This window comes from Cupressus sempervirens, chromosome 6 (assembly GCF_028749045.1).
Source record: "Cupressus sempervirens isolate cs-2001-9-10 chromosome 6, ASM2874904v1, whole genome shotgun sequence".
NCBI classification, from domain to species: Eukaryota; Viridiplantae; Streptophyta; class Pinopsida; order Cupressales; family Cupressaceae; genus Cupressus; species Cupressus sempervirens.
The window spans coordinates 190083106-190098614 of NC_143123.1; positions in this window are offsets into that span (position 1 = coordinate 190083106).

The following is a 15509-nucleotide window of genomic DNA, read 5'->3' on the forward strand; positions in this document are numbered from 1 at the left end:
TAGAAGACTAACCAAAGCAGAAGAGGAATTCAGCTTCTCCCTTGCCACTACCTTTGTGAACATATCTATTGGATTGTCATCTATATGTATCTTGTCTAGCTTTAACTATCCGTCATCCAAAACTGACTGAATAAAATGGTACTGCAACTAGATGTGTTTTATCTTTGAATGCAAAACATAATTCTTCACAAGATGAATGACACTTTGACTATTTGTAAACAAATAGTTATCCCTCTGAGGGTGTCCCAATTCTTCCAAGAAGAATTGAATCCATATCATCTCAGTGGCTGCCTTTGTAGTGGATAAAGCATTAACCTTCTATAACCTAGAAACTTAGCTCACAGCTGCCTCATTGATAGTAAATACATAACCTATAGTACTCCACCTAGTATCAATATCCCCTACCAAATCTTAGTCAACATATCCCTATAAAGTAGTAAAGCCCCCAAAATGTAAGCACTTACTAGATGTTCCTCTTAAATATCTAAGAATCCATTTTACTACATTCCAATGCTCAATTTTTGGATGACTCATATACCTGCTAACAACTCCCACTACTATGCAATATCTCGCCTAGTACATACCATAACATACATCAAGCTTCCTATAGCTAAAGCATAGGGTACCTTGGACATCTTATCCTCCTCTTCCTGTGTCTTTGGACATATCTCCTTAGTCAACTTTAAATGACCACATAAAGGTGTGTTGATAGCTTTAGCATTCTCTATAGAGAAACATTGCAAAACCTTCTCAACATAATCAGCCTGAGATAACATCAATTTCCTATTCTTACTATCTCTCCAAATCTTCATAACAAGGATTTTTTTTTCTACCCCCAAATCCTTCATAGAAAATGCATGTGTTATTTGTCTTTTCAACCACTTAATGGGATCCATGTTAGACCCAAATACAAGCATATCACCAACATATTAACATAAAATAATGTATCTATCATCATACAACCTTTTACAATAAACATAATGATCTAAATGACACCTACTATATCCATGCTCGTGCATAAAACTATCAAATTTCAGATACCATTGCTGAGGTGCTTGCTTCAAGCCATATAAACTTTTCTTCAATTTTCACACTAATTTCTCCTTACCTTTGACCTCAAATCCCTATGGCTCTACCATATATATATCTTCATCCAAATCACTATGAAGGAATGATGTTTTAACATCAAGCTACTCCAAATGCAAATCTTCAATAGTCACAATGCTTAAAATATTGCAAATAGAAGTCATTTTAACAACATTAGAGAATATCTCATCAAAATCAATGCTTCCATTCAAATCCTTTTACCACTAACCTGACCTTAAATCTTTTCTTACCTCCATCCTCTTCTTTCAACCTATAAACCCACTTATTTTGTAAAGACCTTTTACTTGCAAGGAACTTGCATAAATCCCATGTCTTATTTTTCAGCAAAGAGTCTATTTTGTCTTTTATTGTAGACTCTCATTGAATCTTTGTATCCACCTACTAGTGGGAGCCCCATGTGGAGCAATATTACTACAGGATCAGTATCCAAGTGGGAGATTGTTGTCTAGTGTGGATTCTAATAAATCTCCAAGTGGGAGATTGTTAGTTTGTGGTGACTGATTAGGGAAGTATTGTACATACTTCATAAAAAAAATTGGGCTACTATTCATCAATGGTGGGCTACTATTCACCAATGGCTAATATTTGCCAATTGGCTATTTTTATATTCACCAATTTATTGCTGACATGTTGTAACTAAATTTAACCCTAAAGTGGCAAAAATACTTGTATAAAAGGGCTTAGGGTTAGGGATTGTTTGATAAGGTGTGATGCAAAGATTGGTTCTTGTGGCCATATTGAGTTGTAAGGGATTACAGATTGTAATTAGGTTATAATTATTGGATTGTAATAATATTGGAGTTGTTGTTTGGTGGACGTAGCCTAGGATTGGGTGAACCACATTAAATCTTGGTGTCTTGTGTTCTTTTCTATGTGATCTATTATTATTATTATTATTATTTTTGGTACCCAATATAGACCAAGTATTTAAATTTTTGATTTATGTTATTGAACTACTTCAAGCTAAAATTCAAAGAAGTTCAAAGCGATTCAAATTCATTCAATCTATTCACACAATTTCAATGGTTTATCCTAAGAGGTTTGCATGTACAATTTAGTGGCTTGGGTTCAGTGGTTCATTTCTAGTTTAGAATTATAGTTTTTTGGCTCAAAAATTTGAAGGCTCAATGAAGCAAGGTTCATATCTAAGGCCAAGTTCAAAAGTTACCCTTAATGTCATTATTGTAATCAAGTGTGGGAGAAAGATTCATAACTTCTCACACTTTTGTGACTCGATTAAGATTTTTTCTAAAGGTGTCAAAATGCAGTAGTTTAGAATTTAGAGACACTAGTCAGCTTCAATACCACAAGATTATCAAGATTGCAATATGAAACTACAAGTTCAATTAGAAATGTTCAAGGTTTTAAGAGTTCAACAATTAATGTTCAGTATCAAGGTATCAAGAAATGAATTCAAAAAGATGTGAAAGGCTCAATACAATATAAACATATGACTTTAAATAGAAGTCTCTATTATTCCCCACATATACTCAACACCAAATGCATGTAATAAGGGGTGATTCAAATATTGATGGAACAACTAATGACTTAAGCTCAATAAAACATAATTAATGATGAAAAATTATGTTGATGGAAAAAGCATTAAGAGATGAAGGTTTGAATCAGAGTATTTATGCATTCTCAATTCTTAATATGTATGCAAAGCAATTTATTAGCAAAAGTTACTAAATCAAAGAGAGAACAAGTGAGTTCAGACAAAGGTACTAATTTAGTAATATGAACATCACATGATATCATATCACATTGTCCATACCCTTAGATTAAATATCCTCCACAAAATAAAATATCTTAATCATGTCCATATAGGAATCACACATTCCCACTTGTATGACTAATGAAGATTATGCATCAAATCCTATAATCACACATGCTTACTATGATAAAAGAAGATTGTTGATGCAAAAAATGTATGCCTAAGCAAGTTTTCCATGTGAAAGATATTGGGTTAAGGTCGACCATGGATGAGTAGAAAGACACAAAGACTCATCTAAAATATTTGAAAAAACAATCAAAGGTCCTAATTATGGTAGAGTGATGCTTTGAGACTGCATTCATAATTAATTCCCAAGATACGACTTTATGTATCTAATGCTACTATAGAAAGGAGAATTTTCTCATTGTAAAGAATATCATGTGAAATGCCCACACGGAGACCACACTCAAATAGAGATCAGGTGGACTTCATTGGAAGAGAATATGTGCATAGTAATAAAATAAATGAGAAGCTCTTTGATTTACATACAAGAGATATATGATAATGGTTCAACAAAATACCCATCCAAGGTCATCGATGGTTTGAATGTAGATGTTAGTAGTGAAAGTATGAAGGCTTGAGTCAATATTTTGCAAAATTATGCACTCGTGGCCTGAGGAATTTTAGTTGACCCATCCTCACCTAATGAGTTGAAGCTGCATAGCACAAGATGCACAAGGTTGGAAGATGGTTCGTGACTCTAGTAGATAGATATCTTGAGATACAACAAACTATTTTGGAAAATTAGAAATCATATTAAAGTATCATCATCCTGATATGATTTGAGCCCAAGACATGATTGGCATGGAGAATCTAAAGGTGTGAATTGGTGAGGTTTTTGTAGTGGATGCATATTGATGTAATGAGTCACACTAGTAAATTTGGGCTCAATTTTTGACAAATTTTGGTCAAAATTTTGACCCAGGCTAGTTGAAATTTCAACCAAGTAGTTCGTGGTAATTTTTCTCATCAAAATTTTGACCAATCAACCAATACATTTGTAGAAACATTTTAAGTTTTTCTAGATCTAATTTGTCATTGTTGGTCAAAATTTCCACCAATGTTTGGTCAAATTTTTTTAGAATTGGTGGAAATTTTGACCAATTCTTGGTAGAAACCTATTAAGAATTGGTTGAAATTTCCACCAATGTCTGGTCAAAATTTTTAATATTTGGTGGAAATTAGAAAACTATCAAGAATTGGCCGAAATTTCCACCAATGTTTGGTCAAATTTTTTTTATGTTGTATCAAGAAATTGTTTCTTATCCAAACTACTTAATTTGAAACCTTTTAAATCTTTGCAAAGATAAAGTTGGAGTGGAAAAAAATTCTTCTCAAAGGTGTCCTCTGATTGCAAAGTGTCCATTCCATTATCTATTCAACAAACAAGACATATCTAGTTCAACAGATAATAGAATGGACGCTTTACAATCAAAAGACACCTTTGAGAAGAAAAATTCTCCTACTCCAACTTTATCTTTGCAAAGATTTAAAAGGATGCAAATTAAATGGATTGGATAAGAAATAATTGCTTGATACAACATGGAACAAATGGACATTTATGCATAGGGCACCATCAATTATGTGAGTGATGCAGATGCAGTCAAATTAATTCAAGGGCTAGCTTGCTATAGTAATATATGACATCTTATAAGAGACCAAGTTCAAATTACCCTCACTACAATTAAGGGACCCGTAACCACACATGCATGCAATAGTCTATGCTAAATTGGCATGGAACCCATGGATAGACCTTGAATTTGAATCCAAATGTCACATATCAATAGGCCCACAAGAAATAGAACTTACCTAAACAACCATCAAGCTTTACCCACATAAATAAATAGAAAAAAGAAAAACTAAATAACTAAACAATTCTCAAATGACAGTAACTAATAACCTATCTTCTATGAGATTTATGCAATGGGTAGAATTGATTTCTCTTGCAAGAGTAAACTAGATTCAAATCAATAGAAATGTTGAAGGGGAGTTTTACTAGCTATATACAAAAGTGTTTGTCACCTCTACAAGTCAAAAAGTAGAATAGTATGTGTTAAAGGCATGTTTATAATGACAAGAGATAATGCTCAAATGAGATGCACGTTCAAATTACTCTTGGCACTATTAGACAACCCATATATGCAACAAGGTTGAGCTGCATGAACATGGGTGCCTATGAATAGAACTCAAGTTTAAATAATAAAAATATGAATTAGTCTTATGTGGCTTGGCTCATATGGCATGTAAGTCAACTTAACAGAAAAAACCAAGCTTTACTGAGAAAAAAAGGTTTAAATGAGCAAATTGTGAATATGTTTGTGAGTGGATAGAATTTAAGCAATCAAAAGAAGTTGAAATTGCAAATGTACTCTCTAAATGTTCCCATGAAGATTTTTATCACCTCTTTGAGTGAAGCATTTCTAGCACTTTCTCTAATGCCATTAACAATCACCTCTAACTAACCTGGTCCTGCAAGTGCACCCTGTAATTCACATCATGAGAACTCATAAACTTAACACTCAATACCACAAATTTACAGATAATAAAAGTATTGAGAAGGATAGGAAAGGAATATTACAACAAAGGTATTGGTAGTTGCAAGACCAAGGTCATTGTGGCAATGAATTGAAATAATGACATTCTTAATGCTTGGAGTATTGGCTTTGATGCCTGCAATCAATTTGTAACATTCAAAAGGAAATAAATACCCCACGATATCCCCAATGCCAATAGTGGTGGCTCTTGTGTTGATCATCTCTCCCAATATCTTGTACAAAAAAGTTAGATTAGCCCTACCAGTAGTTAAGTTCATCATTTTCTGTGACGTGATACCTCCATACTTTAAGCAGCTCAATAGGCTACATAAAAAAAACTTGAGCGAGCTTCAACTGAAAAGTAATCTGTGTTTAAGGGACTCCACTAAAAGTAATTTGTGCTTAAGGGACTCACCTCTCCCAGCAAGTGAGATAAAATAAATAACAATGGCTAGAACAATCCAAGTGATTTTATTCTCATATATGAACAAAACCCCTCACTATGGGAACCTTACTATTTGTTAGTCTGCAATCCTCTAGTGCTGAGCCTTCAAAAATCCAACTCTCTCAAGCATCAAAATTATGACTTGCAAAGGTAAGCTCTATTTTCCTATTTACCTATAGTAAAAGCATAGCCAAAGTTAAGAAAATTTTACATATTTGCATTAGACATTAAATCCACAGATATTTTTCTTAGCAAACATAATCCAATTATTAGGACTGACAACATCTTTAGAATACAACCTATTATAATGCAACATAGATAAACAATAGCATGAAAAATATATAGTGATATACCTATTCACTCTGATCTCCAATGCTACAAGGTGTTCAAAAAAGAAGAAGAGGTCTAACAATTCTAGGCTAAAGCATGGTACCAAGATTAAATTAAGGACATCACAGAGTTCCAAAAAAGCTTGTCTGATAATATGATATATTGATCAGTTTCTCAATATTGAGTCCTTAATGTATACTAATAGCCATAACATAATATAATAACCAAAACCAACAAAAGGTTGTATGAAAAAAAAAAACCCAAGAGAGAAAATAACAAAAATGATGGAGAGGCCACACTGGGTATCCAAGCAAAAAGAAACTAGAGGCCCAATAACAATGATGACTACAAGTGTTGAATGGTGAAAAATAGGTCAGACTGACAATGCATGAAGGGTGGTTGACTTTAAAGGTTAACAAATAATAAAAACAAGTTGGGAGGATTCAACCTCATAATTAACTACACACTTCCAACTATTCTTCCTCCATTGTCACATCATAGAAGGTTCTTGTCAAATTAATAAGAGGGAGTGACATTTTATACATAAGGAAATGTCACACATTCCCTACCATACATAGGTGGCTTCACTAACATTGACAATATCTCTATATGCTTTGGGTGATGCTTACAGTCTACTAGAAAACATCAAAATGGAATCACGCCATTTCAAGATTGTTCAAAACTCAAAATATATCAAAGGCTTCTAGAAAATATAAGGGAACATATTAATTATAAAGAATTTTATTGGTTCTCATCCCTATTAGTAACATATATGCTATTGCTTTCAATTTCTTGAGTAGAAAGTTGGTTGTGACTTTGAATTTATCCCCTCATCATGTCATGCCACTCAATTAATGACATGAGACTCATAGAGAATTAAACAAGACAAAGAAAAATAAATAGAAATAGAGTTCTCAACCTGGATGATTGCACTACCAAATGAAAGAACCTAAATTATATCAATCCTAAGGCCTTTTACTTGATCACCTACCAATTTCTTTGCATAGATATCTTGCACAATTGCACTAATTAAAAGTAATTTTTTTATAAGAAAATTAAAAACAATGTAAAGATTAAAAATGCCTATCATAGGATGGGCGGTCCATAAATGTTTTCCATAGTGGAGTTCTTGTACAAAAAAGAATCAAATTTTGCCTACTAGACGATCAAATATATTGTACACGACACATCGAACAATCCACAATGTACATAGCCTATTAATTATCAATCATATTTAATAGATTATTTCCCAAATATGGAATTAGATTGTCATTTTGATGTCAGTACTATGCTAATAATAATGCCAAGATGTTGCATGCTATAATGTTTAGTTTTAATCATACTATTCAAGGAACATGAGAATGCTTAAATTGTAATACTAATAAGTGATTAATATAGCACTCAATATGTAGCAAGCCAAAAATTGGAATGTATAGTTGCATGTGACATAAGAATCATCTAAACAGATAAAGAAAGGCTCCACATTGTAAACCATATAAGCTAGAATAGAAAATCAGATAGCTCACAATACGACATTACACAAAACATGGCCAAAGTTTGAGTATCACTTGAAAAACAATTATACCTACAATCATTTTCCTCCACCTACTAAGGAATGTAGATCAACATGGTCCTACACAAGGTCAACAAAGGGATGAATTTTTTTAGAGAAAATTAGTACATTATAGATATGTACATGTTGTAACTAGTTACTAATTTGAAGGATTAAACTTTAGAAAATTTGAAGTTCTATTAGGAAACTTACTGTATCCACTTGCCTTGCTTTGGAAAACAATAAGAAATTGGGAAACATGAGCTCTCTTAGTCACATTGGACATGGTGTCTAGATACCAACCACCACTTGGACCTCTTTGTCTAGATACATGGTATCCTAGTCGACCTTTTGTACATAATGATATAACAAGTCCATTTTTCAAGAGGTCACCTGTTGGAGAGTAAGGGACCTTACTAATCATAGTCTACTTCTCAGATGTTGTGTCCACTGTTGACCCACCATCACCACCATGTCTATGCCTTGTATCCTCAGGTGAAGCAAACTATGAACTAGAACTAAGAACTTGATCTCTTCCACTAATAATAGCACCATTGGAACTTCATTTAAGTTATTTGATTACAAAATTCTTGTGTGATGACATTTTACAAGCTTGAGGATTAATAACTTCCCCTATTTGCACAATCAAAAACACTGATGCATTGCTAATCAAAACCAACTTAGAAGAATGTAGTCGATGGCACATTATTGCAATGCATTTTTATAAAGAACAAGCACTATAACAATCATTTATGATGCATGGGGATTTTCTAGTTTTTGAGATAAAAAAGCCCAAAAGAATGAAAAACAAAGAAAATTGAATTCCTTGTGATTTTTTCTAACCAAATTCAAAATAAAATTGCAGAAGTTTCTCATTTGTAAGAGACATAAAAACATAGTTAGGTACTTCAACATAGAAATAGAAATGTTTGGGTAGTGCTTCCAGCAACATGCACAAAAAGGGTAACAGAGCTTGGGCAATGCTTCAAGCAGCATGCACAAATAGTAAGAGAGTGTAGTAGACAAGAAGCACTTGAACAAAAGGAGTTGATGGAATGAGGCTACATGGATAGAGAATAGCTTATATCCAAAAACTATGAAAGGGGTTATAAAAGAGTGTACCCTGAAACTACAAATGTTCCAATTGTTGGCCAACACACACACTTTTTGTATAGTCACGAATATTGTGATCATTCATGAACTTGAACAACTAACACCATGTTAGAAATAGTGATGTGTAAAAGGACTACAAAATAGAGGAAAATGGCCATGAAATACACATGATTTAAATAGCTACATTAAATAGCCCTTAGCTTCATAAATCACTTCAACTCAAGCATTACGTTGTACAAACAACCTCATCATATGTCACTTGAACAAACCTATCATGTACAATATGAGGGACAAATCCAAAAAATTAAATCTTAAAATGTTATAATAGTAAAAACCTCATGGAACACACATGGGATGAATATACATAATCACATATTATCCCTTTCCAACATTCCAACTTTATGATAATAATTTACTAGTCAAAGTCCAACAAATTGGAATGCAATGACTGCAAGTATTCTTGAGTATCTGTTACAAGCAACCATGAACACTAGTAGATTTAACCCTAAATTTTGACCTAAAATTTTTACCAACAAATTTAAATGGCTTTTTTGGTCATCATTAGAAAGGAAACTTCTTTTTTTAATACATGCCCACATTGGTCGCAATTGTGACCAATTCTTTTTCTTTTGTCTTGGTCGCAATTGTGACCAACGTGGGCAACATACATTTTAGTTGAGCATGGAAAGTCAGCTGAGTGCATTTCACTTCACTTGAGTGCCATACCAGTCAAGCATCATTTCATAGATAATTGAGGATTTCAAGCACATTCTTCATCCTTGGAACATTTGGAAACCCATCTACTACAACCCTAAACTAGAACTGCCAGCCATCATTCAAGCATACACACATGAAATTTCCTGGCTTCACATTGCAATTAGTGAATAGGTGAGTTATGTTGATACCTTCTTGTTTAAACAATGATTGATTGGGGATTGATTGGGGGAAGGCATAGTTTGAAGAAGCCCTAGTTATGATGGTTACCTTATGCCTTAGGGAAACCCTCCCATTTGTGGATGATTCTATATATAATATTGAATGCTAGTGCATTAACTTTTTCAAATTCATTTCCTTCACCCTTAATATAAATTTGGGATAGGTTTCCTTTATTTCAATTTGTTGTGCCAAGAGTTTTTTGTCCAAATCTAGTCTGCCAAATAGCATTCATGTCTTAACTCTTATGCACCAATAAAAGTTTTAAAACTCTAAATTAACATGAATGCCAACATTTCAAACCCTTGACATCTACGTAGTGGACTTAATCAACTATAACCTACCAGAGGGATGGAATAACATTTTTTTACACATTGAATAATGTAAGTGACTCTACCACTATCCGTAGTTTGTTTTCCATTTTTCTCCAACACTGTTCATTTGCCCTAGTTGTGAGTGTATAAAAATTTCTTACCAATAGTATAGTCCACAAGATGATTAAGCATTGAAAAGAGCCATTTCAATTAGTAAAGAAGATGAAAATTTAAGTGAATCAGTAGAGAATACGAAAACTTGATCTCCTTGTCGTGTACACCATATTATAGGAAAAAAGAAATGGTATAAAGGGAGTATAATTAATTTGTTACCAGTTCTCATAGGATCAAACATGGTTGCATTAAAACCTAAATGTTGGCTTGATAGAAAAAACCTGCAAGTTTTAACCAAAACAAAAAAGTTTCCTGTCTGTCAGCCATATTACTATTATTACACAAAGATTGTACTGAAATCAAAATCTATCTATTTTTGTACAACAACAAAAATCATACAAAGGAGGGTATCTATGCAGTGCTCAAAGGAATGACAAACCATTCATTGGTTTAAATAGCATAAAAGATTCTTTAGAAAGGTAGGTATAGACAATTTGTGGACAAATATATTCATTTACTATATTTTGGTTTTAATTTCAATTTGGAAGTTAGTTTTAGTTGTTTGAAACTCTGTAGTTGATACTTGTAGTCATTGAACATTTAGTTTCTATACATATATATAGATAATACATTTACATTAACAAAGAGTTTATTGAAATTTTTATTACTCTTGTTTAGTTGCTTTCATGTGAAAATTTCAATTCAGTTCTAACCTTATGCAAAAGTGTTCTATAACATATATCATGATTACTTTATCTTATGAACATTTGAAATTTCTTATAATTTTCCCTGTTTTCTTAATTACAATCTTCTACATCCTAAAACCTCAAAAAATTCTTGCATCCCTCATTGTCCATGTCCCTCAAATTTGGTGGAAAATAATTTATGAACCCTAATTATTCTTTATATAATTAATTCTAAGGAAAAAGAATAGTCTTAAATGCAAGGGATAAAATTAATCAAACAACTATTTGCATGATGTTTTGGAAAAAAACCATTGCAAAGGAAATTATGAGTACATACCATTCCCAGTAGCCACAATTCCAAGGGCATGTCGTGTGTAGTTGGGCACCTTGGAAACAAACTCAAATTTGTAGTAGTTCTTTCCCTCAGTTGTGCACTGCATCATAGCATTATAATGTTAGTTGTACACTACATCATAGTATTATAATGTTAAAAATAGTATGATAGTATCATGACATCAAAGATTAAATAATGAGTTTCTAGGTGGCATATATTTTAGGGTTTATTTATTTCAGTGTTGCCAAAGGCAACATTCCTTACAATCAACATCCTCCATTATTTTTTTGTAAGAAAAGAACTTTGATAACAAGTATATTATATGATATGATTGACCAATCACTTGATGAATGAATTTATAAGACAAAATATGAGAGAATGAATTGAGAATCAAACTGCATGGTAGAAATAAAATATAACACAAACCCCAAGTTGTAGTAAGCACAAAAAGAAAGAATTTGAAATCTAAGACTAAAACAAACCCCACATGCTATAAGCATAACTTTTCATTGACATTTATGGAAGATGTTAAAATCCATCTCATAATACTTGAGAGAAGAAAAAAATTACAAAAATATAAGAACAATGATACAAAGAAAATTCTTTTCATAACTAGAAAATCCCTATAATAAATTTATTTTCAATCTCATTTTCTTTAAGAATGGGGGAGGAGTATGTTACTAATTTAGAAAGCCCTTGACAATCTCTCTATGGAGTCGACCATAATTTTGAATTTCCATTAGTCAAACTTCACCAACATTGAGGCCATCTCACAATTAGCTTACACATATTGTCCTTTCCACTTCCTATGATAGGAATTTTCTCATTTCAAAAAAGAAGTGTACAAGAATGAAAAACTAGATGAATATCAGAATATAGTTTCTACAAATATACAAGATGTCCAAATAGAGAAGCCATCAAAAAGTGATCAAAATTAGACCATTAAAAGTATGTTCAATACCAATTTTAACATGTCTTATTTTCAAAAAGTGGGTGTCCAAAATCTATTTCATTAAATCCTTCTTAAACTTCCTATGGAGTACCTTTCTCTTTTCATATCATATTTTAAAATATTGAGAGTACTTGGTGGCATTTGGCCTTGGCTCAATATCATCATCACAAGGTTTTTTGTTGTATTAATCTCAAATATATTGTAGAATATCTATAGCTACTTTGTCTTCTAAAATGGTTTTGAGTTGTGAAGAAGATATTGATGAATCTTTTGTCACTTTGTTCATACACTTCAAATTAGTGCATTCATAAACAATATTTCTCAATCTTCTAGACAACTGTAATCCCTTATCAGACTGAATATACTCAAACTAGCGTCAATTCCTTTCACAAGCCCGTCAACTTGCTCCTTGGCTCAATAATCTAGAAGCAAGCACTGTATCTCACAAGCCTAAAGAGCTTCATCCATGTCAATAAACATCAACATCAATATGCAAGATGTCCTTGTGACTTGTATATTTAGATTCAATTTCCAATTTTACTTGCAATTTTAGGATGTGGTTAAGGTCCCGTAGTGGCTTCATAAAGCTCAACTTAGTGATGTAGGACCATCATAGTGGCTGAACAATCTTCTGTCACCTAAAAAGACTTTTCTTTCATTTTTTTCTTTGTTTAGTTAGTTTACATGATGGGCTAGTTCTAATATTTTGTTTGAAGTATACACTATGAGTTTTGCTATGTGGTTTGAGTTGTGTGTTTGGGAGTCTAAGTAATCTACTATATTGTTATGAAGGTTATTGTCATCCCTCTGATCTGACATTAAACTTGACAAAGGAATTGTCTTAGGACACTATGATTTCACAATTTTTTCTCCTAGTGTCAATAGTGAACTGATTTTCTCTCCTAATGTCAATAGTGAATAGACATCAATTCATGATTACCATAAAAAATCATAGGGAAACAAGATTGTTGTACATATATATCATACAACAATCACCTATCATACATCAATATGAGAAAAATCAAGTCTAGAAAATTCCCTATCATACATGATAAAAAATTTCTACTACGAAATCTTACCAAGAATAGAGAAAACAGTAAGAGAAGAGACACCCTATAATGTCAGACACTTGTCATTAACAACATTGATGAAATAGTTTAAAGGAGGAGAATTAAATTTTGTGCCACCCTTGAAAATAATTGTAAGCTTTGGTAATTAGAGTTTTGCAATACCTGGGACATTGAATCATAGATCAAATTAGCTCTATACAAGTCTTATTCTCAGATACAACAGTCATTCTGAATGCTGCAAGGATTATCTGGTATGTAGGATCTACAATATAGGTCAAGGTGGTGCCAAAATAAATTATAGTTCTCCCATTTCCCTAAACATCAATACTCCAAACCTTGGGATTGATGGGAAGAAGAACCCCATCAAAAACTTTCTTTATCCCAATGTAGTAAAAGGTCTCTATAAATATGTTCCTTAGAAAAGGAGAGTAGCCCATCAATTTCTTCAATGACTACCTCAATGGTGTCTGCCCCAATATAAATTAACTTGTGTGGGGGAGAAATAGTGTAGTCCACCAAGTAGTAAGAAGTTTTATTCCAACAAGTTTACCAAGTTGTGAGGTGAATAAAATAGGCCCCTTCCCCAACTCCATTACATAATATATTCCAACAAATACTCAACCTATAAAACTAGGTCCTCAGATTTTAATCCCATAGCTAAATGCCACATTGGGGATTTTGGTACTCTTCCCTAAGCTTGTATTGAGTGTTTCAGTCTCCATAGAGAAGATCCCAGTTCTATCAGGGAGATTTTCATAGATATGTTAAAACATGCATTAACTATGGATCCTTGTGCAATTACATGAAGAATTCAAGAGAGGAGAAACTAGTTGATAGACTAGTGCATAGTAATGTACTGGTGTAAAACTTGACGAATGCCCTACAAAGAAGGTTGATCCATGATTTATATGGAATTTCCCTTTACAAGTAGATCACTAATGGTTAATTATATTTATTAAATTAATAGAAGTTATATTGGCTTTTGTATATATTCTATATTAAATCTTAGGCTTATATTTATTTGTACATAATCGATGGTGCATTTTATCAAATCAACTAGGCTGGTCACCTTTTAACTTGAAGGAGTCTATGCAATAGGAAATGAGCCATTCACAAAGTTTTAATTGAGGTCTGTGGAACTTTTACAGAAGAGCTTCCTCTATGCTAGGTAGTAAGTATTATGCAATTAATATGGAATTATTTTTTTCCTTTGTAGTGCTTCTCCTCTACTAAACTCTATGTTAAATTCAAGGAGTGCATGATGCTTGGTGTATATTTTAGGCCAAATGGTGATTCCTTGTTTCAAAATATAGTTTATTCAAAAGCTTTCTCTACCCAATTTATAAAAGAATTGTCTCTGCACTATTTAGTAAGTATAATTTGTAGTTGATATGAGATTTATACTTTATAAGTTTATTGTCTTTCTTATATTACTGTCTGTAATGAATTCTTCTTAAGTATTTTATTATCATCATAGATGCATTTTTCACATGAAGTCAACTACCTTATATCATAATAAATTGAACTCCATTTTAATAGGAATTTGATAATTCAGATGACCTCCATTAACTTCTCTGAAGTGTATACATTTGCATTATCTTCATAAGGTTTAAAATAGAAAAATATAGAAATGGGCGCTCAAAGACCTCCAAAGCCTCTAGCAGCTATGAGTTAAGTATTGAAAGCTTCACTAAAATATTGAAGCACATATAGAATTTGAATTCTTTTATTATCATATTTGAGAATCTACAAAGTAGAGTTCACATTAAACAACAAAATTAAAGCTTAAGAAATTAACAATCTCATATATATCTAGAAGTTACAATATTTATAAATAATGTAAAGAAATGAAGTAAATTAGTTATTTCTCTTCTCTTGATAAATAGATTGATTTCTTCTCTTTTTACAAAAATAATTTGACAACTATGAATTAGCGCCAAAAAAAATATGGAATGTTGTCGGAAGTTTATAGTTGTCAACTTTTTGTAATGGTAAGGAGATACTAATTAACCTCTACTAGGACATCACAAGGCTCACTAATAAGCCTTCTTAGGGTTTACTCCAAGATTCCACACTAGGATAATTCTTTACTTAATCCTCCTATTCTTTCCAAGGATATCTCTACCAATTTCCTACTTCAATATTCCACTTTAACAAGATGCAAGACTCAAAGCATCAAGATTCATTCAAATCAACAAGGACTTCACTAGTGTTTTAGTAGGATGGAGGGATCCCATACAAGTCTATTTGA